General features: G+C 38.2%; 1 protein-coding gene and 1 long non-coding RNA gene across 4 annotated transcripts in view; one reads left to right on the top strand and one right to left on the bottom strand.

The window, feature by feature from the left end:
- Positions 1-26,699, bottom strand: part of MAL2 (mal, T cell differentiation protein 2) — a 66,398-nt gene that overhangs the window by 13,457 nt on the left and 26,242 nt on the right. The gene's annotated exons all lie outside the window — the stretch shown is intronic.
- On the top strand, positions 7,391-25,102 carry LOC144283227 (uncharacterized). The gene is made up of 2 exons (XR_013351661.1): positions 7,391-7,718; positions 24,555-25,102. It is a non-coding gene; the product is annotated as an uncharacterized LOC144283227 (long non-coding RNA).

Here is a 26,699-nt window from a genome sequence, read left to right as displayed (position 1 = left end):
GCCCTGCACATTGTAGGTTGGAAGAGAGAGAAGGGGAGAGAGAGAGAGACTGACAGAGTGGGTGAGAGAGGTCATAGTGGTAGATCAGAGACTAAGGAGAAGAATGGCCAGTGACAAACTGAATCTGTGTGTTGAAATGACCAATTGTCTTCATAACTGTACTATCTAATAATTGCTCTCCTTCTGTGACCTACTCATTTGCAGTAACAAGTTTCCTAAATGGCTTGTAGTAGTTGGTACTCTAAGAAATGAAATATGGGCATGGCCATCAGCACATGGGGCACAATATGCAACAAGTGGACAGCTGCTTCCGGAAGTAAGATAAAAGAACCCAGATGGCACATTCAATATAAGCCGGGATCCAGAATCAGAAGGTCTAGGAGACCACTGGACCCACAAATCATCCTTTGGAATATGGGAGGAAAACTAAAATTTTCAAGTATATAAGATGGGGGCCTTGAGGCATTTTGCTTTTGCCTTAATGAAAATTGATATCTGGAAAGTTTTATATTAGCAACTTTGAGACACTTGAATTGCATAAGTAAGAGCTTTTTAACAGCCTGAAATATCTTTAGATGAAAAGGCATTGAGTGTTTTGGCACCAGAGGTATGTAAACATGATCTAAAAGACTGCTTGGCAGGGACATAGGGTAGGGGATTCATGCTTTTGATTTTTGATATCTACCACCCATAATGCTCTATGGAGCATCATGATTTTAAGATTTTAAGATTCTAAGGCTCACTGTGATCAATGTAACTTTCTTTTCAAATAGAATTTTTTTAATACAGGTTAACTCTGTGCATAGGTAATTTGTAGTGAGTAGCTTCAAAAAATTTGGAAGTTCTGTCCTTCCATCTATTTAAATGAAATACAAGTTTCTGTCTCCTCTGGCCCAAGGTTGTGTTCTGTTCATGGTGTGTTCATTCTTACTGCATTTCTTGTTTGTCCTCTGGAATCTACAGTGAGATGGGATGCACATGCATGGATCAAATTTTTAAAGTTTGATATTATTGGAAGTCTGCATGCATGAAAGTCTGGGTAGTTTTTCCTCCCCACCCCAGCTACCATTCTCCATAAGCTTGTTATAAAAGAAATTCACAGTGTTCTACAAATGCTGGCTGGCATTCAACACAGATTCGAAATAAAGCTCCAGATGGAGACACCTACATGAATCTACAAGAACGACTAAGGAAAACAAGTAAATGTCACCACCACCTTCTATGTTAAAACCAGAGTGGAAGATGTAAACATGGCAATGAAAGTTGCATCTTCCCATATTGATATTCTCTGCTCACCAGAGCTGCTTTGATTATTGCTGAAAGTTTACATTATAGAGATTTATCAAAGATTCTTAGCATTATAAGTAATATGGACAATTTCTCTTCAGATTTGGGCTCTGTTATTTGTTTTTATTTGGAATTAAATAAAATTGGATGTTCCTTATTACACTCTGATATTGGCTGACTAACTACCTAAAGCACATGTCATCTCTGAGAGGGCAGGACATTGGTCACTGCTGTATTCTTGTGCCCAGAAAAAATCAGAAACATAGTAAGAATTTAGAAAATACTTGTAGAATTGATAAATGGAGCTTATATTCCAAAAATAAGGACACCGATTATAAAAAAAGGAACTAATTGAAAACTGATTAATCACACTAAGAGAGAAACACAAAGAGAAAAGTGAGAGTGTATGGAAAGTGCCAGAGGAGTGGCCCTTGTAGGAGACCTGAACCATGTGCAAAAAAGCAGAGAAAGAACATCATAGGCAGAGGACAAGCTCTGGAAGTCCAGAGGAAAGAAAAGACTTTATATGTTCTAGGAATTCAAGAGAGGTGGTGTGGTTGGAGCAGAAGGAATGAGAGGAAAAATCAGGTAAGTTTAAAAGAGTAGGCAGGAGTCAGATGGTTTGTGGTTCTACACAAATTCACAGTGTTCTACAAATGCTGGCTGGCCTACCAGCTGGCTGGCTGGTGCAGTAGGATATCACTGAAGAAAACCCAGGGTGTGCCATGATCTGATTTAGGTTTTAAAATGTTTATTCTGGTTGGTGTATGAAGAAAACATTAGATGTGGTTGGGGGTATTGGGAGGTCAGATGAGGGATGATTGGGGGGGGGCTTTGCAGTGCACTTTGGAGGGAAAATGAAACCATATTTTTAGTATTGGAATCAGCTTGAACAAGTAGTGGTGCCTTCTTTAAATAATATGTCTATATGAAGATGTGGGAAATTAAGAGCTTTGCTAGAACTACCTATTAGGTTAAGGGCATCGCTGAATATATGAACTGGAGCTCAGTAGGGTATTATGGGTTGGAGGTACAATTTGGGAACCACCAGCATCTGGATGGTATTTTAAACCAAGTACTAGATGAGATAACTGGACGATAAACATACATAGGGAAGAAAAGATAAGCTAGGGATAACTCCCAAGTCACTCTCTTTAGGAGCCCATCCCAAGAGCAGTCCCAGACATACCACACAGAGAGGTAAATCAATTAGGATCTAGTCAGGTGTTATCTGAACGGGGAAAATGTAATATAAGTAATTACTATCTAGTTGAGGTGGTCAACTACTAAAGGAATAAATGGGATTTGAAGAGGCCAAGCATCCCCTCTAGGACAAGAGAAGGAATTTAGGACTAGGAGAGAGTCCCTTCCCCCAATGCTGAGATTTGAACTTCTTAGAAGAGGTTGTGACTAGCTAGAAACAGGCAGCTTGCAAGTAGCAAAAAGGTAAGAGAGTATGGTTGAGGAGGGAGCTGGAGCTGCCCAGATAAGGGCCTGGTGGGGAGCACGTGGCCTGAGAGCTACAACAGAAGCTGCCTACTGCAGTTACCCAAATGGTTGCCAGGGAGCAAAGCATGATCTGAGGGTGCATCTGGAGTTTGTCCACAAGGACCACCTGGGTCCTATCCTGCATGATAATAATGGAAGATCACAACCCTGAAGAGAAATGTCTTCCTGCCTCTATCACCAAGGGATATTAGTGTCACCCCAGAGCCTTCTGTGAAAAGCCTGATGTCTCACCAGCTGGCAATGAAGAATTGTTTGCAACGTCCAGTTGAAGTATCCCCAGAAAGGGCAGAGAATGGTAGATTTGGAGCTGAGAGACAACACATTTAGCACCGGCATCAGAAGCCACATGTAGACGCTCCAAGAGATAACCCCAGATGAACCTTCAGCCGAACCCCCAGCTGACAGACAGCATGAGCCACCAGCCACGTAAACGATCCATCATGTTGACTCACTCCACTTTAGCGTTCAGATGATGATAACCCCAGCAGACATCTGAGTGCTTCTGCCTAAGAGACTGAGCTAGAACCATCTAGCTAAGTCCAGCCAACCCAGAACCATGAGAGACAATAAGTTGTTAGTCAGTAAGTCTTGGAGTAGTTTGCAATACAGAAATAGATAACTGGAACTGAAGGAGGCGCTAACTGTTGAGAAGTTTGCTGAAAGACCATTTGGCATGTAGACTGACCGGAAATGTCCATTCAATTTCACAACATAACATAAAGAAGTGGAGAAACAGAAGTAGGCAGGTAGTGAAAGAACGGAGTGGGGGTGGAGGTGAGGGTGGAGAACTACACTGTTGGGAGAGAAAAATGTATACTTTCTTTTCTATGTCATCACCTTTTTTTATTTTTATTTTTATTTTTTTTGTTCTCACCCTTCTGACATTTCCGGATGAAGGTGACCCATCTTTCCCCATCTGACATTTCCAGGAGACTCATCCCTAACATAGGTCTCCAGACTCTTCTTCTCAACCCACACTCACGTGAGGCAACCCTTCATCTCCCATGGTTTGAAATAGCAACAATATGCTTATAACCTCAAAATCCAAGCTGGCAGTATCAGCTTTTTCCTGGGTTTTGGACACACATATCCACTCCCCATTTCACATTTATTTGCTTCTCCCCAAATTGTTTATGTCCAAAATTGAAGTCATGAACTTCCCTCACCAACTTCTTGCTCTACTTGCCCTATCCAGTGAGTGCTCCATTGTGTACTCATTTATCCAAGTTAGAGTCCTGGAGGTGACCATGGACACATATGTCTCTTTATCTTTCACAGGCAATTCTAAGTCCAGATTTATTCTACCTTTTAGCATCTCCTGAATCTTCCTTCTTTTTTCCACTTATGCTATCATTACCTTTATCTGAAATACTTTTGTATCTTGTTTGTCCTTCCTCACTAAGCTCCCAAATGGTCTTTTCATAGCCTCTATTACCTCACTTGTAACCAGTCTGCACACAGCTTGCCAGTGTCGTCTTAAGGAATTGCAAACACAAATTTGTTGTACCTCTGTTAAAAGCCCTGAAGTGACTTTCCATTTCTCCCTTGGTCAATATTAATGGTTCTGATATGTTCTGATATGGCCTGCAAGATTTTCCCTGTATACTCTCCTCAGCCTCATGATTTCTCAGTTCCTTATGCCCCTGATTTATCTTTATATATTAGTATTCTTTCAGCAATTTCAGCTTTTTCTTGCTTGAGACACCCTTGTAGATCAGACCAGTCACCTAACCCAGACTAGGTTAGGCACATTTATTCCTCTATAGAATGAACTATTCTTCTACATTTATGAACTCACAGCAATTTCAATGAATTATATTATCACTTGCCTTCTCTGTTCCACTGAAAACTTTATTAGGACTGGGAACATGTCTCTATTAGCCCATACTGTATCTCCAGCGCTTAGTCTAGTACCTAGCACTGAATATGGAATTCAAGATTAATGGCTGAATTTTTCAATAAAAAGGACCTAAATTATGAGAATTTAACTTTGATCATCAAGTGGCTATTTCAGGCTGTGCCTATTGAAATGAAAATTCCATTTATCTCCTAAATGGGTTAGGATGAGTTCTATTTACACCAAGTATTAGGAGAGCTTGAAAATATTCTCTTTGGTAAAAAAAAGAATACAAATAAGAATGTGAAGCTTCTTCCCCTTTGGCCTCACTAAAACAATATTATGCTCTTATTAAATGTAGAAAGAACAAGGGAAATAGAAAGATTATCATTAGGTAAAAGTGACAGCTAATTTTTTTGCAGATAAGAACCCTTGATAAATCCTAAAATTAATGGGCAAAAGTACATGATTAAAGTGATATATGTATGAAAAGAAGCTATACATTATATGTTATTAGAAAGATGCAAATTAGGACAACAATGAGATATTTCTATATATATCATATATATATTCAAATGCTGCAAATCTGGAACACTGACAACAACAAATGCTGGTGAGGATGTGGAACAACAGGAATTCTCATTCATTGCTGGGTAGGAACACAAAATGATATACTTTGGAAGACAGTCTGGCAGCTTCTTACAAAACTAAACATACTTACTATATGATCCAGCAATCTCCTTTCCTAGTATTTACCCAAAGGACTTGAAAACTTGTGTCCAAGTGAAAACCTGGATGTGAATGTTCATAGAAACTTGATTCATGATTTCCAAAATTTGGAAACAACCAAAATGTCCTTCAGTAAGTGAATGGCCTAACTTGGCACATCCAGAAAATGGAATATCATTAGTGCTAAGAAGAAATGAACTATCAAGCCCCGAAACAATATGGAAGAAGATTCAATGCATATTTGTAAGTGAAGGAAGCCAATCTGCAAAAGCTACATATGGTATGATTCCAACCATATGCATCTTGGAAAAGGCAAACCTGTGGAGACAATAAAGAGAACAGTGTTTGTCAGGGGCTGGTTTGCAGAAGGATGAATAGATGAGACAGTGAATTTTTAAGAAAGTGAAAATAGTCTGTATAATACTATAATGATAGAGATATGTCATTATATTTTTGTCCAAACCCATAGAATGTACATCATCAGGAATGAACCCTACTGAAGTTTAATGTATAGAGTTTGTGTAATTAGTACATGTCAATGTAAGTTCATTGATTGCAACAAATATGGCTCTGCGTCATTCAGGTGGAGGATAGTGACAATGGAGGAGGTCATGCATGTGTGGGAGCTGGAGGATATGGGAAATCTTTACCTTCTCCTCAATTTTGCTGTGACCCTAAAACCGCACTAAACACATAAAGTTTTGTTTTGTTTTAAAGAAAAGGATATTGGCATTATTGCAAAGTCTTTCTTCATAATCTACTTATAAATTACAATGGAGGAAATAGTAATTTTATAGTGAAGAACTCCAACAGACACACGTTACCCAGTGATCAAAGTGTATGTTACCGTAATCAGACATAACAACATAGTTCATATCTGCTCTCATGCACTGAGACAGGCCCAGCATTGCTTCTGTGCTATGCTTGCTTGCCCAATTTCTCATGTCTAACATGAAGAAGTAGACAACCCAAACTGAAGGGTATTCCCCAAAGTAATTGACTGGTATTCTTTGAAAATGTCAAGGTAGTTGGGGTGCCTGGGTGGCTTAGCTGGTTAAGCATCTGCCTTCAGCTTATGAGATTGAGCCCCACATGCAGGCTCCCTGCTCAGCAGGGCATCTGCTTCTCCCTCTCCCTTTGCCTCCTCTCCCCTGCTCATACCCTCTCTCTCTCTCTCAATTAAATAAATAAAATCTTAAAACAAAAAAGAAAGAAAATGACAAGGTATTGAAAGAAAAGACTCACGAACTGTCACTGATTGGAGGAGATCTCTGTGGAGGCATGACAACAAAATTAAATGTAGGATCCGAAACTGGATCTTCCTGGAGAAAAAGGACACAGGGGGAAACCAGGGAAATTTGAATGAAGTCTGTAGGTTAGTTAGGAGTATTGTGTCAATGTTAATTTCTTGGTTTCGATAATTGTGCTATTATTATGTAAGATGTTAACATTAGGGGAAGTTTGGTGAACAGTATATGGGAACTTGATTTACCATTCTTTGCAACTATTCTGTAAATCTAAAATTATTTCAAAATAAAAAGTTAACAAAAATACATGCTTAATCTTTTTAATTGGACTGATAGCAAGATCTTTTTGCTTGACATCTTCAAATACCTTTAATCTCTTTCAGATCTCTATGTTCAAAACTTTTCCCTTTCCTAGTTAAGATTTTCAACTTAGATACTCATTTTCCTTTTCTAACTTCCCACTATGCTCCTTCCTGCCCTGATGATCAACTATTCATTTTTCAATTGTCCTTTAATTTATACTCTACAGGAAGGCCCTCCTGATTTATATATAACCAATTTCCTGCTACAGGGAGATACAAAGCCTTCACGTTACGCTCACTCATAGTACACTCAAGTGCCTAGGGGTGAAGTCACCAAAGCCTTAGATGGTTATTTACCCTTGCATGAGAGGTTTTTAGAAATAATAGTGTCAAATTTGTAATGTCAAAATTTTAATCCCAAAACCCAAACAAGCCCAGGCTGGTATCCTGACCTTTTATATGGCAGCTTTCCCCAAGGAATGCAAAGCATTTTACGGATTGAATTGTGGTCATTATGCCTGGCACATTGGGCAAGTTCTGTGAGGCTTATTTTTAAGAAGGGATAAAATACTGAGCTCAGAACTTGGGTGCTTCATCCAACACTTACAACAAACTGGCAGCAGGAGAGGCGGTGGAGTCTGCCTTCTGACCTTCATTTTCCTGCCTTCCTTTAGAGTTCCAATCACTCTTCCTTTCTTGAGATTTCTTATCTGCAGGTTGATAGACCAGAGGCTAATGATTCTGAGAAGTCAGCAGAGAGGTCGTTGCCCCATGGAGTCTCCCACTGCTGTTGCATGAGAGGTGGAGGTAGGTTATGGCTTTGTTGGTCACTAGTATCTCTACTCAGAAAGTAGGCTTTCAATTCATGTTTGCAAGCGGTTTGTTCTTGTTCTCAAGGAGACAGGCTGTTTTTCTTTTCTCTTCTTTGGTGAAGTGCACTATATTATAGGCACTACTTCAAAGGGAATACTTGGATCAGGCTATGCTGAAAAATCCCTAGTAACCTGCCATAAATTTAAAACTTTTCAGTACAGTCAATATTTTTCAAATGCTAAAGATAGGAAATGTGGCAATTTAAAAAAATTCAGCAAATGTATTCCCCAAGGAGAACTCTTGCCCTCTTCCCACTCCTGGCGGCTGGCTTATTCTAAAGGAATCTTTCTTATCTTAAAAATGTTGACCATATGAGTAAGCCAATAGGAGCTAGCTCCCAGATTGGAGCTATGGATATCTAGAGTGGGAACCCTGGGATTCACATCCCCATAGATGTGTCTTTGTTCATTTCATATCAGTTGGGTATGAAACTGATGACTTCTAATTTTCAAATAGAGGGTTAATATTTCTCTCCACTAGAGCATACTGTATAGGAATAAAGAAAATCTAACAGATGGTCATTGCAGATATGTAATTTCTTAAATCCAGACCAACTGGACTAGCATTGACTAAAAATCACCCAGCAATCTTGTTAAAAACAGACTCTTTAATCCAAATATCTGATATCCCAATTCAATGATTCAGATGCATAGCCAGGCTAGGAAATCACTACTTTGAAGGAAAGGAAAACTGGATCATACTGGCAGTTTATAAGTTGGGGAAATAATTTTTTTTTTTTTTTTTATCCTTTCAGCTCTCCATTCACCTATCTGCTTACTCAACATACATGTATTAAATCTCTAAAAATGCCTGCTATGTGGTAGGAATGGAACCGTGTGCTAAGTGCTTAATTACAGTAAAGGAGCATCCAATCAGGGGGGAAGATGTACAAGGAAATAGGCGTGTGTGTAGTCTATTAAATGTAATGCTGGGGTTGTACACATGGCGAATTGGAACCAATAAAAACATCACTGACTCCAGCCTGGAGGAGTTGGAGAAAATTTTGTAGAGGAAGTAAACTCTGACCCAGGTATCCTTTAGAGGATAGCTGGTTAAAGAAAAATTGGTGAAGAGAGATGATATAATAAGAAAGTGCATGTTAAGACACAAGAAGTGAAAAGAACATGTTGTAGAGGAGATTTCAGTAGTTTAGTACAGCAAGAGTATAAGAAGGCCGTGGGGAAATTGGTGAAAGGTGAGATAGGAAAGTTATAAACAGGCCATGAAATAAAGATATAAAGATCTATAATAAAGATCACATGTCCTTATGTACCTGGGACAGTCCTCATTCATACCTCTCACCCCAGATTAATTTTAATGGCTCTCTTTCACTTTTAAAAGAAGATACATTTTATGGTTGGATGATAAATTGTGTGGTTGGCCCACTTACAGACATTTTTAAGGAGTTTGGCTTTTTGGTCAGAGGAAGACATATTATATTTGAAGGGTTTCCAGGAGAGGGTATTGATCTGATTTCTGGTTTGATAATTTCACCTGGCTGCAGCACAGAGAATAGATTGTGGCAGGATGGGATTGGAGTTAGGAATATTGTTTGGTGAGCAATTGTAGGAATCCTGGCAAGAGATGATAGTGAGTTGAATAAGATGGTGGTGGTGGGTGTGAGTAGAAAGGAATGGATTCCTCTAATACTAAGAGGACTTGCCACATAAAATAGGATCATGGGTAGTTACTTAGTTTTTTCTCCTTCATCTGAATAAGGAGTTGTAACAATTCTTCTTGAGATTCTCCTAAGACAAAATAGAGCAAATTGTTGAGAGTACTCAGCACGCATCCTATAAGACCCTCAAAAATTGCTTTCCTCTTTTTTGGCAACCAAGGCCCTCGTCTCCATAGCACACTTCCCAGGTCCATCTCTATTCTTCCAAATTAGAGGCATTAATTCTACTCTCAATTTCCTGGTGTCCCTACCCCTACCTTTCATTCCCTTACTGCCCAGATACCAGGTGAATGTCTCCAAAAATAGCCTAATTTTGTTGGAAGATGTGCTTAAGATTTATCCATTAAAACAACAATGCTAATAACAAAAATTCCATCAGGCTTTAATCCAAAAATGTATATCTTGAGGGCTTCACATGTAAGCAGTGTGACCTATGGATACGGTAGCTACGTACCCAGGATTTTCTAGAACAGTTCAATCATCTGTCCTGGTGTTTTGGGTTTAGAAAATAAGGTGTCTTTGAAGAAAGATGACCATTTTTTTTGAATCAGCTTCACTCTCCACTATAGAACACTTTTTCCTTTTCTTTCTCTCATTTTCTCCTTACCTTCCTTTCTTTCTTGTCTATGTCTTTCCCTTTTCCTCACGTTCCCCCTCCTCTGCCATATATATGTTTACTTCTAATGATATCACTGGGGACCTTGACCTCTGTAGTTTATAATCCAGTCTCTCTCCATCAAGGTAGAACCTTTGTCCAAATCAGTTGCTTTCCCAAAATATGGCATACTTTCCTCCTTGTCACTGTTTATGAGATTATCCATCAAAACTTTGTGTCTGAGTTGACTCTACTGAACTGAATTTCCATCTTCTCCAAGAAGTACTTTCATTTTCTATTGCATTCTGGAGTTGATGTCTTCCTTTTCCATCTCTTCCTAATTCCTTTAGCACCAATGATCTGAATCTGCAATCTTATCGAACTTTTTATGTGTGCATGTCTGATCTTACCAACTAGGTTGACAGCTCTTGGTCAGGAGATTTTTGTTTTACATACTCTAATGTTACCCACCAAACTGGCATGAACTTTACACACAATAAGTTAACAGATTTTTAGCTATATATGAAATATGGAGAAAAACTCCTTATGATCTCTTTTCTTGAAACTAGGCTTTTCTTTTCACTTGGCTTCCAGACACCATGAGTGTTCTTGTCTCTAAGTAGCAACTTGTCATCTTGTCATCAGAATTCCTGGTTTGCTTTCACATAGAAAAAGGTTAGGCTTTCACATAGAAAATGGGGATATGAGGGATTCCTGCGTAGTTCAGTTGGTTAAGTGGCCTTCTCTTGATTTTGGCTCAGGTCATGATCTTAGGGTCATGAGATCGAGCCCTGTGTTGGGCTCTCTGCTCAGTGGGGAGTCTGCTTGGGATTCTCTCTCTCCCCCTCTTCCTCTGTTCCCCACCCCACTCATGTGTGTGCACATGTGTGCTGTCTTTCTATCAAATAAATAAATGAATCTTAAAAAGAAAATGGGGATATGAAATGTCTATTTTGCCTGTCTTTTGAATTGTCATAAAGTTAAATGAAACAATATCAGTTGTTAGGTCAATATAAGGTCAGTTAACATATTGTTTTAAATAATTGACCTTATCATAGACAAGATCCAACTTGATACCTTTCTTGTTTTCTATCAATACTGAGTCACCACTCTTCTGAGCAGTTGGTGTCTGTCCTTAAACTTAGGGGTAAACTGTACTCCTTGTTCATCTCTAAGAGAAAGTCCAAGATGAAAAAATCATAGAACTCATTCTAGTACCCTACAATTCTGGATATTTGATTTTTCCTATTTTGTAGAAATAGTTAAGCAGCATATGGTCAATGGTGGAACACTCTACGAAGTAGTCACCTTTTTAGATTAGTCCTGATACATGTTGCTTTTCTTAATGGAACTTAAGGAAGCTAACCAAGTGGAGAGAAGCCTTCTTCTTCAGCCTTATCTAAGATAGTTAATATTTGAACACATTAACCTTCTCCCTCTATAAATAATTCTTTAGGTGAAGGAGCATATTTGTACAATTTCATCCTTCATTCCTTCACCCTCTCATTCATTCCACAAATATTTATTGTTTGTACACTATGTGGCAGGTACTATTCATGGCTTTGGAGATACAACAGTAAACAAACAAAAATTATCTTTGCACTTTAGATGCTTATATTTTAAAAGGGAGAGACAGACAAAAAGAGTAAATAAATAGGATACATACAATCATTGTAACAGCTATGAAGGAAGTTAATAGGGTGCTTTGAGAGAGAATAGTAAGGTGTAGAGGTAGGATGAACAGCAAAGGTCCCTCGAGCGTATCACAGGGAGCAATTTGCAAGGAACCATCAGAAGAGTCTTCTAGGCAGAGGGAACAGCTAATGAAAAGGCCCCAACGTGTGAAAGAGCTTGATACAAGTTTAAGATACAGAAAGGAGCATGATATATAGCTAAGTAGGAACAGGAAAGAAGAGAGTGGCTTAGAGTAAAGTTGGAGAAGCAGGTGGTCAAAGCCAGGAATGAGAATAGAAATGAATAGTCAGATGATTTGGAAACTGAATAAGAGAAGTGAAGTCTCCTTTCAAGAGAAAATAGACATAATCAATTACTGTTGGTGTCTTTAAGCAACCATGTCCTTTTCAACTATGTCCTTTTCAAGCCTTGTGACTTTGGCTTGTCTTATCTGAGCAGTGGTATATGAGCTGTCTTCTCCATTGATTTTCCTCAGGAAAAACTCCTGTTTGGTAGGCTATGGGAAGATACTTTCCATATGCAAATTAATTAATTATTCAATAAAAGGGCCTAATTTAGCATAGACCAACATGTTAAATATTATCCATTCTCTCATGGGCTTTTTTAAGAAATCAAAGTTTCCCTTTGGTTATAAACTCGTGGATTTGAAAGCAAATTTAATCCGGAAGCTCCTGATTCATTTACATTTAGCTCATTACCATGTCATTCTTTTAGAGTGGTTTGAAGTTTAAGAAACCTCTTGAGACTTCTTTGTCTTAAAAAAACAACTATTTAACTTTTAAAAACCCTTTTATTTCTTCTTCTTCTTAAGAACAAGAGATAATGATTTTATAAACACAAATAAATGGAAAAGCCCAATGGCAGAGCTCAGTTGGCAATGTAAAAAGTGATGATGCCTGTGTCAGTGTTAAATTAAGCAAATGGAGTCACACACCCAGCATAAAATGAGAACATTAGACTTCAGTAAAATGTGCATTGCTATCTTTTATGTAGAGTAGAAGCTGTAGCATATTATTGGGACCCGAGAGTTTACTCTGCCTGTTTCCTCACTTCACCTCAATTCAGCAAGTTATTCAATTTCAGAGATTCCAGAAATACCAGACCTTTAAAAAAAAAAATCAAACCACAAACAGACAGTGTTTGAAGAGACTTTATAAAAGGTCATTTTATGTGTTAAGGCATTTTTGGTTGCAAGTGACAGATAATCTACTCAGAGTGGGCTTAGACAAAAGAAATTAATTGGTTTATGTGACTGAAAAAAATCAGAGCTAAAAGGGGTTTCAGGCATGAGAGAATTTAGAAACTCAATGTCATAAGAACACTCTGTCTTCTACCTCTAAGCTTTTGGCTTCCCTTCTTGGCTACATGTGATAGTAGGACAGCTCTAAATAACTCCAGGCCATGTGCTCCCAGGTGCCATTGAAGTCCAATGGGGATTAAAGAGATGTACATATGCCCTTCTCTTGGTAATTATTTCAAAGCTCCTCATATCTCTGATTGGGTTAGGAGTTCATGTTTGTGCTTGAAGAGTATGATTTTTTGACTGGCCTGGTTACAGATATGTGCTACCCATGCAACTAGGGATTTGATTAAATTTTGCTTGAATCACAGTAATAGAGATGGGAAAGTGATACTCCAGAGGAAAATTGGGGATTAAAATAAACAATCCAAAAAACAAACAAAGCCAAACAAAAATGTCTACTATATAACCTACTGCACCCATTCATCTGTTGTTTGACTCCTTTGAGCTGGGAAAGTGAAATAGCAGGCTGGACTGAAGCCCTTGCTTTGTCATAAATTACCCAGGTCATGTGGCCAAATCGCTTCACTTCTCTGCCCCTCGGTATCCTTGTTTCTAAAAGGAGAGGACTGAACACAATGCTCTCTCTGACTTTTCTTCCAACTCTGAAATGGTAATGATCCCAGGCTTGCCAAATAAGAATGGGAAGATTCTCCTGGCCTAAGATTTCATGGAAAAGAAAACGGAAGCAGGCCCAGGTGCAGGGCAGAAAAGGGAGCCAGCAGACCCTGGGCCATAGAGTGAAGGAAGCAAAGAAAATGCTCAGGGGAGTGAGGTCAACTCCAGGACAGGACACCTCTCTGCAAGCTGAGGAGCACCCTCCAGTCTGTGCTGAGTACTCGGAGTGAGTGCACTGGAGCAGTGGTGATAGTTGCCATAGAGAGGGATAAATAGACCATTGTTTAGTGCAATAACTTGATTTCTGCCAGAAAGTTTCACACTCAAAATAAATATTATATATGGCTCCCATCAGAAGTACCTAATCTAGAAAGCAAAAAAAATGTATATTTCCCAAGGTGTTTTAATAAGGTGCTTTAATTCTAGTTGTCTATAATCTCACATCTAAAACTTGTGAAGTCATATGTGTTCCTCACTTAATCTTTTTTTTTTTTTTTTTTGCGGGGGTGGGGGTTAAGAAGCAAACTAAGAACATGTACCATTTATATATTACCATAGGTGGAGTACAGCACAGTAAACTATAATGATCTATATCAATATTTCTACAGTAAAATATATGAATGTTCATACTGAGAGATAAATCAAGACTAAAATTAGTCTCCTATTAGTTCAGGTCAGATTTTTAAAAACAAAACAAAACAAACTTAGTTTCCAGAGCTTTTTTGGAGTTTAAAGTTGTGGATAAAGTAGTATGGACCTTTAGGTAGGTACCAGAGCTGATTGAGATCATTCTGGATAAGACAAAGGAAAGATAGGAAAGTCAATGAATAAACTGAATTGTTTTTCTTAAAGTCAAAGGACATAGAATTTACTTCCTGTTTTTTTTTTTTTTCCTCTGACCTAGTCTCTAGTAGGTGTTTGGTAATTATTTATGACACCTAGTCTCTAGTAGATGTTCAGTAATTATTTATGACATAAACTTTCTACTCCGTTTTGGCTAGTTGATTGTTCTCAAGAGGCCAAGAAATTCATATCTTCACTGCCTATCATTGCTCTAACCTCTCTACTGATGGCCAACATCAAGTTCATGCTTCTACAGCATTTGATGGGTTGGTTGCTCTTCCTAGGTGTCTCTTTCACTGGCTTGTGTCAAGCCATGTTGTAAATCCAAATCTCTGGATGGTCCTTGGTTTCTCTTTTGGGCTATTTTTCCTCATCCTACCTTTATGTACCAGTGTTCCTCTTCCCTTTTCCCTCTGCACATTTATCAATGGTGAGCTAAAACACATCACCTAGGAGGCATCACCTACCATTTGCATGCTCACATCTCCAAAGCTGTACCTCTCTGTACCTTATATCGGTCTTCTCAGATCAGGACTTGTAGCTAACAAGGCATTTCCAAATTCAATTGTGCTGAAGAGTTTCAAATAGAGTTTATTACTTCTCCTTTCCTAGACCCCACACCCATAAATTAATACTTTAGTGAAAAGTACCACCCCTTATCCAGGTGCTTGAGACAGAATCCAGAGGGTTAGCAAGTTCTATCAATTATATCTAGTTTATATCTTCCCTAAGAATTTTTTTTCTCTATCATTTACTCTGACACTATCTTACTCTAAACTTCATCATCTCTTGCCTGGGTTATTCAATGGCCTCCTAATTCAATTCCCTGTTTTCAGTTACCACTTCCTCCAATCCACTTATTCTATCAGTAGTAGAGAGATCTTTCTCAAGCAAAAAAATCTAATCAAGTTATGACACTGCATCAAACTTGTGGATTTCCTCACCCTCAAGATCAAGTCCAGACTTCTTTACACAGAAATGACCTAACTTCTAATTTCTAGACTCACTTTTGGCTCCCACACTATGCCCCAATTGCAGGAACTATTTGTAGCTCAAGCTATTTTGCCTTTTGCTCCTTGCATGTGATATCCTTACTTTCTAAAACTGCTCATCCCCTCAATGCCTAATTAACTTACATTTCTAATTCAGACTCAGATTAGACACCTGCTTCTTCAGGAAGTTGCTCCAATCATGCCCACCTGGGATTAGTGTCCTCTCTACACACCTATAGCACTCTGCTTATATTATATATTATAATATGCTTTCTGATGTCTATTTTCTTTCATAAGATTGTTAACAGAGGCCAAGAAATTCATATATTCACTGCCTAAAAAAATGCCTGACCCATAATATCTCTCAATAGACTTTTGATGAATGGAGGAGTGAATGAATACACACATATACACACTCACATATTAAGGCTCCTATAAAGCCTTTAATAGGGGTAGTTTCTGTTTTGTTTTATTTATTTATTTATTTATTTATTTATTTACTTATTTATTTATTTATTTATTTATTTATTTATTTATTTACTTATTTATTTATTTATTTATTTATTTATTTATTTATTTATTTATTTATTTATGTTTAGGAAATGCTTTTTAAATTTTTGCATGATTCAAACAACTGGCATATCATTCAGGATAAGCGAGGTCCTTCTGCAGTAACAATCTTTAATCTCAGCAGTCACATGGCCTCAACTCATCACTTGGGCCCCAAGCAGGGCAAACCCATCCCATCATACACTCAGAATCATAGAATTTCTGGAATATCTGAGCACTGGCAGAATTTTAAATATGAAAACTCTGTTTTTCCTCATTCAGAACATCACATTTATGAGTAAAAGCATACAGTTTACATCAAGTTGATTTTTAAAAAGCAACTTCTAGATCACTAGGAATTTGTTTCATTCATCTTCTCCTTCTACATCAGCACCCGAAGTTCGTTCGCCCTTCTTTCCTTCCTTCCTTCCTTCCTTCCTTCCTTCCTTCCTTCCTTCCTTCCTTCCTTCCTTCCTTCCTCCCTTCCTTCCTTCCTTCCTCCCTCCTTCCTTCCTCTCCCTACTTCTCTTCCCCTGACCACCATCTCTCCATGTCTAGATTACAGCACTGGCCTGCAGGATATCTCATTCTCCTCCTTTGATCTGTCCTTACACACTGCAGCTAGATTAATCCTACTAAAACATTCTTTTGTGTTTCTTCAGAGCTTACAGAATAAAATATTAAACCTATAGCTTATCACCCAAGTACTGTTATAATTTGCTCCTGACCTCCACTGTGACCTCATTTCCTCATTATCTTTTTGCAAAAGCCTTTGGCTTATGCAAAGGGGCTCTCCTTCTCTCCTTGAGCCTTCTCTTTCTTGTCTGCACTGGTTTAATAATGACAGTCCTTATCTCCTAGGGTTGTCAGGAAGATGGAGTGAAACAATATGAGAAAGGCTTTGAGCACACTGCCCTGACGTACTGTCGGCTCATGATATTGTGGCACCTGGTTAAAAATATGTATTATACCTAACACTCTCATTAGCAATCTCTCATTAAGTATCAGTACCTACATAGTATGCCCGTGCCATCCTTCATTCTTTAGGAATCTCTGAGAATAAAGAATATTCTAACAAACACACAAAGACTAGTCATTCTTATTGAAAAACTAGATAGTTATAATTCAGTTTTTTGTAATAAATAATCCTGGTTTGTATGATCCAGGTGATGGCATGCACTAATATAGTCCTTACTCTTGCTGAGTTTCACTGCAACTTCCAACAAGCTAAACAACCAAAGGTGTTTTATTTTGAAGACGGAAGAATTTGCTTTTTGTAGTGGGTGTGTTATAACTCTGCTATGCTTTGTAGTAGTAAAGGTGGTCAAAAGATATTACATCAGCTACTAATGCACTTACTGAACACTGTAATGATACACCTGTGGGTCCCTTAAAAATATACCCTTATTTTAATTGCCTGAAAGAGGGCTATTACAGATGATGCTGTACTGAAGCAAGAGCACTAGACTAGGAGTCTGAAAATCTGTCTTCTGAGATCTATTAAGAACTAATGGTGTGATCCATTAATACCAGTTGATTTCTCAGTAGACTGTGAATGTTCTGCTTCCTCAGAACATTGTTGTAAATAACAAATTACATTTGTCAAAGTGTTTTGTTCAAATTGATAGTTTGACTTCTGCATGCAATTTACATATAAAAAACATAATGTAATTTGCAAACATGTAATAAAGACTTTCATTATATGTGTAGTATTTGCTAAAACATTCTTTAAGACCAAACTGGGTTCCTTTCTAGGAAGGTGACTATTATACACATTCAGAGTCAGCTACAAGGACTAAAAACATTTTTTGCTATTTTTCTATTAATTTTGGTGCTGGTATTCTTGAAGAGAAGAAAGACATAGAGAAGAAAGAGGTTTTATATAAAAAGGGAAATTTGAGAAACAGAACTTTGGTGAATGAAAACAAAAATTCATTTTTCTCCTTAACATTGAAAACAGGGTTATTTTTTTTCTTTTCAAATTTTTATTTAAATTCTAGTTAGTTAACATACAATACACTATTGGTTTCAGGAGAATTCAGTGATTCATCACTTACATATAACACCCAGTGCTCATCATAAGCGCCCTCCTTAATATCCGTAACCCATTTAGCCCATCCCCTACCCACTTCCCTCCATCAACCCTTAGTTTGTTCTCTTTCTCTCTTTTTTAAAGATTTGTTTGTTTCAGAGAGATAGTGCACGTGAGAGGGAGAGGCAGAAGGAGAGAGAATCTTAAACAGACTCCCCAATAAGCATGGAGCCTGACATGGGGCTCAATCTCACAACCCTGATATCATGACCTGAGGCAAAACAAAGAGTCAGACACAACCAACTGTGCCATTCCATTAAGAGTGTCTCATGGTTTGTTTCTCTCCCGCATCCCCATATGTTCATCTGATAATAGCTTTGTTAGGAAAAACACAGATTTATTTGGGTTACTGTCTGTATTACTAGAAGAAATCTGCTCTATTACTCTTTGGAGGAACAAACATCACTGGTTAGCGCCTGGCTACTTTAGTCAAAATAACAGTGACAAAACCAACAGCAGTAGTAGTTTCTGCTTCAAATTCTACTGCTCAGTAAAATCAGAGCATTGCTCATCTTCCACACAAAACTGACCCAGAAATTAAGAGACTGGCCCTAAATCTCACAACTGAGCCAAAATATGAAACAAGTTCTACCTGGCTCCAAGCTCTGTTTCTTTCATGGCACCACCTCCCAAGCTGGTTGTGAGAATAACAGTGACTTCAATCAAGAAGGCAAAGACAACATTAGAAAGTGTACTACAAGATGCAGCATTTAAAAAAAAATTTGATTATTGCATGAAACACATGATGGCCTTAAGTGTGTGCTGTTCCTTACCATTCAATTATCAGCAAGGTTTTATTTTAAGTGAAGGCTGGAAAAGTGATGTCCTTCAGTAGAAGACATGGCCAAATTTTGCAAACAGAGCCCAGTGAGTATGTTCCAAAATGATATTTTGATTAACAGTGAAAGATATTGCAAGGTGTTGAAAAGATGACCTTTCATTGTAATATAGTGAGGAGCTCAAGAACATGAAAGACATTCATGTTTTTAATCCCTTCCTGCTGTGGAAACAGGCATTCTGATTACAATTATTGCTATTTTTGCTTTTAATGATTAAGTTTTGGCTAATGCCTTAAAAGAGGCTATAGCTCTCAGCTCTTACTTAGACCAACACGCTACATATGGCCGTAAACTTTGGGTTTTCACATTACTCTGAGGACTGGGACTTGAGAGTACACCCATATTAAAATGGAAAAACTTTCTGAAGTCCCCCCACCCTTAAGCAGCTGCCGCTGAAGTCTCTAAAAATGTACTCTGACTGCCCTCTCCTGGTTGGATGGAAGAACAACTAAAAGAAAAGTGAACATCGGTTTTAGCACTGCATGCTCTATGACTAATCTGAATTTAATAGAAATGGAAATTGCCAAGTGATCCAAAGTGAAAAACAATGGGACAGAAAGAGAATTCTCACTTGTGACTCTGCAGTCCAAATATAAACCCAGACTAAAGAAATTCCATTAAAAAAGCATCCCAATGTTGGAAGGAAGTCTTGCTTTAGAGTAGGTAGATAGTAGTAGATTAGTAGGGTTGCCCCACACCTACCTGCTATGTGACCAGAATTTATCTGGGTTCTGGATAGGTCTGTCTCAGACCACATAAACCATAAGGTAGGAGTCAATGAAGCCTGGGCACAGCAACGTTAAATTTGCTTTCATTCATGGATACATTTACTGCCTGGTACCATTTGTAGTACCCCACTGGCAGATACAAAGGCTGATAGCAGGTTGATGCACAAAATCAGAGGTAGCTGGCAATCCATGGAAAAGATTTCATTGTAAAATACTCCAGTATTTTTTCAGTGTTTGTTGACCAAATTCATGGTTATGATAAAATCTAAAAGTGTGTTTCTCCTTGAACTTGGTTCAGAATTGTAATCTTTAAAAAGGTTTTGAATACCAGAACTTACTGGGCTCTTGGAACATATTGTTTAGGGTTGAAATGTGGCTCTACTCCTAGTTGTATGACCTTACACAAGTCCTCAAATTTTGGTGTCCTGAGATCCTGTATGTAGAAAATGGTGGTCATTAGAGGGTCTTGATTATTGGGGAGATTAAATGTGAAACATCTAATACTAGCACATAATAAATATTCAATAAATGTTCATTGCTAGCATTACTCTACATTACTAAGAAGGTCAGTGATGTTTTCCTTTAAAAGACAGAACTGTGGGTAGGCAAGACATTTAAAGAGCTTGGCTTATCAAAAGAAATAAGGATGATGGAGCCATGATGCAATAGAATCCAGAAGGCAATACTTAACCACCAAAATCCTGGGGGTTGCAAATTTTGGGAGATGTCATCACAGAGCCTTGACCCACTGGAATTTGTGCAGGTGGTTACTAGAACATGGCTTCTGTAGGGGCAGAAACAGATGGGCAACCAATGAGAGTACTGCTTATTATAGTCAAAAGAAGGAAAGGATGGATGAGCATAGAACTGTCAGCAGTTCACTTTTTCTCGCTCAGTTCACAAGCTGAACCTGTTTTCAAACCTGGAATGTATTGACTGAAGAGGCGGCTACTTCCCACAAGGAAGGACCTCACAACATCAGGGCAGATGTATACTGTTGATCCTTCTCCAAGTGATTAATATTGAGTAAAGTGGAATGACAAGATATTTTGAGGGACTTTGGACACAAGGACTGAGTTTCCATGGATGTTTGGAGATTCATCATATGATTATCATAACTATTCGAGCAGGGACATATGGGGACAATAAATTTGTGGCTAAAATCCATCTTACAAAGAACTTACTATGTATGTGTGAGCCAACTGGTGATGATCCCCCCAGTTCCCAAAGCATAACTGTATTAACCATACTTGGCAATTAGAATAAACCTCATATTGGAACCCTGGTCAATAGATTAAGAGCTATACTAGAAGGGGAGGCCAAGAGGAAGCTTCTGAAATTGCACAGTCCTCAGCCAATATCCTAAATTAAATATATATATATATATAATATATATATATAATATATATATTATATATATATTACACTCTAGGGGAAGGGAGATGACAGAGATCAGTGCCATCATTAGGCTCTTAAGGAAGCAGGGGAGAGGGTCTCTAACATATCTCTATTTAATTAAAATTTCACCTCTTCAGAAATCAGAAACATTTTTAAGGATGACAGTAGAGTATCACAAGCTCAACCAAGTAGCAGTCCTGATTGTAGCTGCTATGCCAAACAAGGTGTCAGGAGTTTGTTCCATCTTTTTTATTCTTATTCTTTTTTTAAAAAGATTCATTTATTTCAGAGACAGAAAGAGAGAGCATGAGCAAGAGAGGCAAAGAGAGGGAGAAAGAATCTCAAGCGGACTGTGTTGAGCATGGAGTCTGATGCAGGTCTCATCTCAGGACCCCAAGATGATGACATGAGCCAAAACCAAGAGTCAGACCCACCACCCGGGCACCCCAGGAGTTTGTTCCATCTTAATAAAAAAAAAAACGGGATCAGAAACAGTTGACTTTCACGTGGATCAGATAGTAATACACATGATAGATGTGTCCTAGAATTAGGATAACTCTTCTACTATGGGTCATGATACAGTCTGAAGAGATCTGGACAATCTGAACATAACCACAGCACATGATACTGATCCAAGACATTAATGACACAGGATGAGTACACGAGCTCACTAAAGACCTTGGTAAGATCTGCATTACAGATATCATAAGAAAAACCCTGCAAAGATTCAGGAAACTGTCTTTTCTTCTAAAACTTGTAGGCATGTAGTTGTCAGCAGCATGTTGGGGCATCCCCTCTAAAGAAGCCAAAATCCTGCATCTTGCTTTCTTATTCACAAAGATGGAAGTACCATGGTTTGTAGGTTTCTCTGGGTTTTCTGAAGGTGATACATTCCATGTGTGGGAATATTGTTTTGGCCCATATTCTGGTTGACATAAAAAGGAAACTTCTTTGAGTGAGGCCCACAGTAGGAAAGAGCTCTGCAGCAGACCCAAGTTCTGGGCCAGCACCCAGTTTCAGTCATCTCGGACTGCCATAACTAAACATAGACCAGGTGGCTTAAATAACAGAAATTTAGTTTTTTATGGTTCTGGTGAGGACTCCCTGGGTTGTAGAAAGCCCACCTTCTTGCTATGTCTTCAGAGTGGAGAGGGAGGAGAATCTCCTCAATGCCCCCTTTGGGTGGCAAAAATCTGCTTCTAGATTCATTCTGTATATTTCATATAAATGGAGTCATACAATATATGACCATTTGTGTCTGTCTTCTTTCACTTAGCATAATGTTTTCTAGATTCATCCACATTTAGCATGTATCAGTACTTCATTCCTTTTTATGGCTTATTAATATTCCATTATGTGGATAGGCTACATTTGTTTATCCATTCATCCATTGATGGTCATTCAGGTTGTTTCCACCTTTTCACTACAGTGAGTAGTGCTACGATGGCCATTCATGTACAGTATTTGTTTGAGTTTGTTTTCAGCTCTTTTGGGTATATAGCTAGAGCGGAATTTCTTGCTAGGTCATGTGATAATTCTATGTATATCTGCTAAAATATTTTGAGAAACTGCTGAAGTGTCTTCCACGGTGATTGTACCATTTTACATTCTTCTTCTTTTTTTTTTTTTTAAATATTTATTTATTTATTTTAGAGAGAGAGAAGGAGACAGAGAGTGTGTGTGAGCCGGGAAGGGGCAGAAAAAGGAGGAGAGAAGCAGACTCTCTGCTGAGCATGAAGCCCAATGTTGGACTTGATCCCAGGACCCCGAGATCACAATCCAAGCTGAAACCAAGAGTCAGATGCTCACCTGACTAAGCCACACAGATACTCCCCCACGTCATTTTACATTCTTATCAGCAATGTATGGCGATTCCAATTTAGTTATTTTTCTTTTAAAATATATTCCAGTCACCATGGGGGGTGTGAAGTGAGATCTCATTGTGGTTTTGATTTGCATTCCCTGGTGGCTAATGATATTTAGCATCTTTTCATGTGCCTGTTGGCTGCATATCTTTTTAAAGAGAAATGTCCATTCGAGTCCTTTGCCCATTTTTAAATTGGGTTATCTTTTTGTTGTTGAGTTATAGCAGTTATTTATATATTCTAGATACTAGACCCTTATCAATTATACGATTTGCAATTTCTTCCTTTTTAGTAAGTTGTCTTTTCACTTTCTGGATAGTGTCTTTTGGTGTGTAAGAATTTTGAATTTTGATGTTAAACTTCTCTTTTGTTGCTGTGCTTTTGGTGTATATCTGCAAAGCCATTGTTGGAATTTAAGGTCATGGGGATTTATCCCTATGTTTTCTTGGGTTTCATCTTATGCACATTTCGTGGAAGAAAAAGTGTCTTGAGGTGAGAAAGTTTACAAACTCACGCACAATAACATTATGGAATGATTGGTCCATAGGCATGGAATCTCAGCTAACATAGCATCTAACCAGGGAGATAGTTCTATGATTGTGGTCATTGATCATATCCTCCAATGTACCATAGAAGCAAGCAGCTGGCCAGAAATGGCCTGTTGAAAGCACAGTTGAAGAACCAGCATAGAGCCAATACTCTGTAAGCATGGGGAGTCATCTTCCTAAATGCCAGGTATGTATCGAATCTGAAACTTTTATAGGGCACTGTGTCCTCAAAAGAACTCATGGCGCTGAGGGAAAAGGAGGTGGAAATAGGAGTAGTTCCATTTATTATAACTCCCCATCACTCACTGTGGGTTTGATATAGCCTGTCTTTGCAACTTTGGGTTCTGTATGGTTACTGTTTTGGATCCTCAAGGAAAGTTCATTCTTACCAGGGAATAGAGCAAAGGTCTCATTGAACTACAAGCTGTGGCTTCTGTTGAAGCATTTTGGATTTTGGAAATCAGCAGGCACAAAGGATTCACCATTTGGCAGGGGTAGCTGATTCTGGTCAGGAAGTAGGGCTGTTATTATACCATGAAGACAGAGAGGAATGTGTATGGAACTCAGATAATACACTTGGGTACCTTTTTGGCATTTCCTTGCCCAGCTGTGATTGTGAATGGACAAGGGCAGTGACTCCTACCTACAAAAGGTATTACTGCCAAGAATTTATACCCCTCAGGAATGAGGGCTTGGGTCACAACACCAAATCAATGACCAAGACCTGGAAAGTTGGTGGTAGCTGCAACTAGTGGTGACCCCAAGACTAACTGCAGTGATGGAGCTAGTGGTTTGCCTCACTAACTTTCTTTTTTAATTTTTTTTTAATTTTTATTTATTTATGATAGGCACACAGTGAGAGAGAGAGAGGCAGAGACACAGGCAGAGGGAGAAGCAGGCTCCATGCACCAGGAGCCCGATGTGGGACTCGATCCCGGGTCTCCAGGATCGCGCCCTGGGCCAAGGGCAGGCGCTAAACCGCTGCGCTACCCAGGGATCCCTAACTTCCTTTTTTAAATTCTTCCCTTAGGTCAAGAGGCCCACTGGAGCCTTGGAGAAGTGGCTTCCAGGACAAATAATGGAGAAGTGGATTTATCTGGCACAAAGGGAAGAAAGTGGCAGTCACCAGTGTGCCATTCAGATCTCCAACAGGTTATCACCCAAAGGGATGGCAGTTATTGAACAGCCTCCAGTTGCAGGTGCCTCCGGATCTTCCTTCAGCTTTTAAGTCAAGAAGCTGAGATCATATTCTTTCTGGGCAATCCAAGGCCAATGACTGAGCACAGTGTTGGTATAGGGTTCATCCTTCTAAGCTAGTATGGGACTCCTCTATGGGCAATCTTGATGCAGGAGCTCCCTGATAAGTTGGTTGAAACTTTCTCATAACTAGAACACAGTCTGAAACTCTTCCTATCTTTGTCTTTCTTCTCTTTATCATAGGCATTACCTCCAATTATTTGTATTTTTAACTCCTTCTTGGGTTTTTCTTCCCAAAGGACCTATTGTCACAGGCTTGTAAATACGATCACCATTGAAGATGAGTATATAGGCTTAAATAAAGCAACTCACTTCAAGTCATACAGCTCTTAATGGACCGTTTTTTCCTACTTACATGTTTATTTAGTTTCATGCCAAATAATATCCATGAAATCATGCCTTTGATGTGCAATTTATACTTTTCTAATGAACACTGAAAGTATAATTATTAAAAAAACTATCTGAGGCAATCCTTACTTATCTCACACTGGGAAAGAACATAATATCATATGCATTTCTGGAGAATAAATTTGTTCCATAAAAATTTATCTAACCAAGAGTTAATTTTTGAGATATAGGGAACTTTCTACTCAAAAGAAATATAGTAGTAGCTATCATCTCACCAGGAAACCGAAGCAAAAGTATGATAAAAGACAATGTCTATGGCTGTCAGACTCTATATGAGACAACTTCCCCTATCATTTTATTCAATACTTCTATCAAACCAGTAGAAGACAAAAATCCAGGCAGGTGACCTCCATATCAATGATCCATTCATTCCTGTAGCCTCTCAAATGAGTATATGTGCCTTAAGAAATATTCAGAGTAATTCATTACACAGCATGATACAAGAACATATTTTAACTATATTTTATGATAAAAAATTAAAATGCTTTACTAACAGTTAAAATAGGTTGACACAGGTTCATATATTTCATATACATAAATAAGGTAGGCATGTTCAGAAATTAATACGACTGTTACATTCTTTAAAAGTAACAAATCTTTAGTTAACCACTGTTAAACATTTTATATACTTGTGTATACAAATAAATGAGTTTATTCACATTCCAAAAATTTTCCACACCAAAGTTCTAGTGTATTCAGTAAGATGGCATATTTATTAGTCAATAACATGCACAATTTCATGAAAAGGCAATGTGGCCCAGTATACTGATGCATCAGAACTTCATTGCTTTGGCTAAACTGTACATTGACTCAGGACATCAGGCATATTTAGAATGATACATGAAACTGCAGATAGGGAATTCAATAATATCCTCCATTCTAGAATATCTCTTATGCATATCCAAGGATAAACTTTAGAGTTGACAGACATAAAAAATCAAAATGCCACATGATATATACAGATACACCTACCTCGTTAGGTTGAGAACAGTGACGTTCATAACTTATAGCAAAAATCACTAGTCAGAGCCCTACACTCCCATCATAATTATTAAAAAATGACAGCTTTTGACCATTAGTTCTTAGTTCTGATAATGCTTTGAGGACTAAGTCAGTTGAGTCTATAGTGATATCTTTTGTCATGAAAAAAAATATAGAATAAAGATCTGATGAGTTTACACAGGATGCCTAATTTTTATCTGCATAGCTCCTCTGCTATAGAAGACTGATTACATAACATTTTTACAGTACACATATATTTAATTACTAGAGAACTTGTAAGGTAGAATTCACTCTAAATACATCCAGAATTAGATGAAAAATACCTAGCCGTTTTATACCAGAAATTTTCAAGTATTAACAAGATCAATTTTTATATAGTATATCAATTAGAACACAAAAGTAGGTATTGCTGTAACATTCATCCATCTGCTAACTCAACATGTAGTTACTGGGTACATGTTATTTGCTATGCTCTTTTCTAGCCACTGAACATGGAGCTGTAAACAAA

Source organism: Canis aureus, chromosome 14 (assembly GCF_053574225.1).
Source record: "Canis aureus isolate CA01 chromosome 14, VMU_Caureus_v.1.0, whole genome shotgun sequence".
NCBI classification, from domain to species: domain Eukaryota; kingdom Metazoa; phylum Chordata; class Mammalia; order Carnivora; family Canidae; genus Canis; species Canis aureus.
Note: the sequence above shows the minus strand (reverse complement) of the source record. Positions and strands in the feature narration are given on the sequence as shown.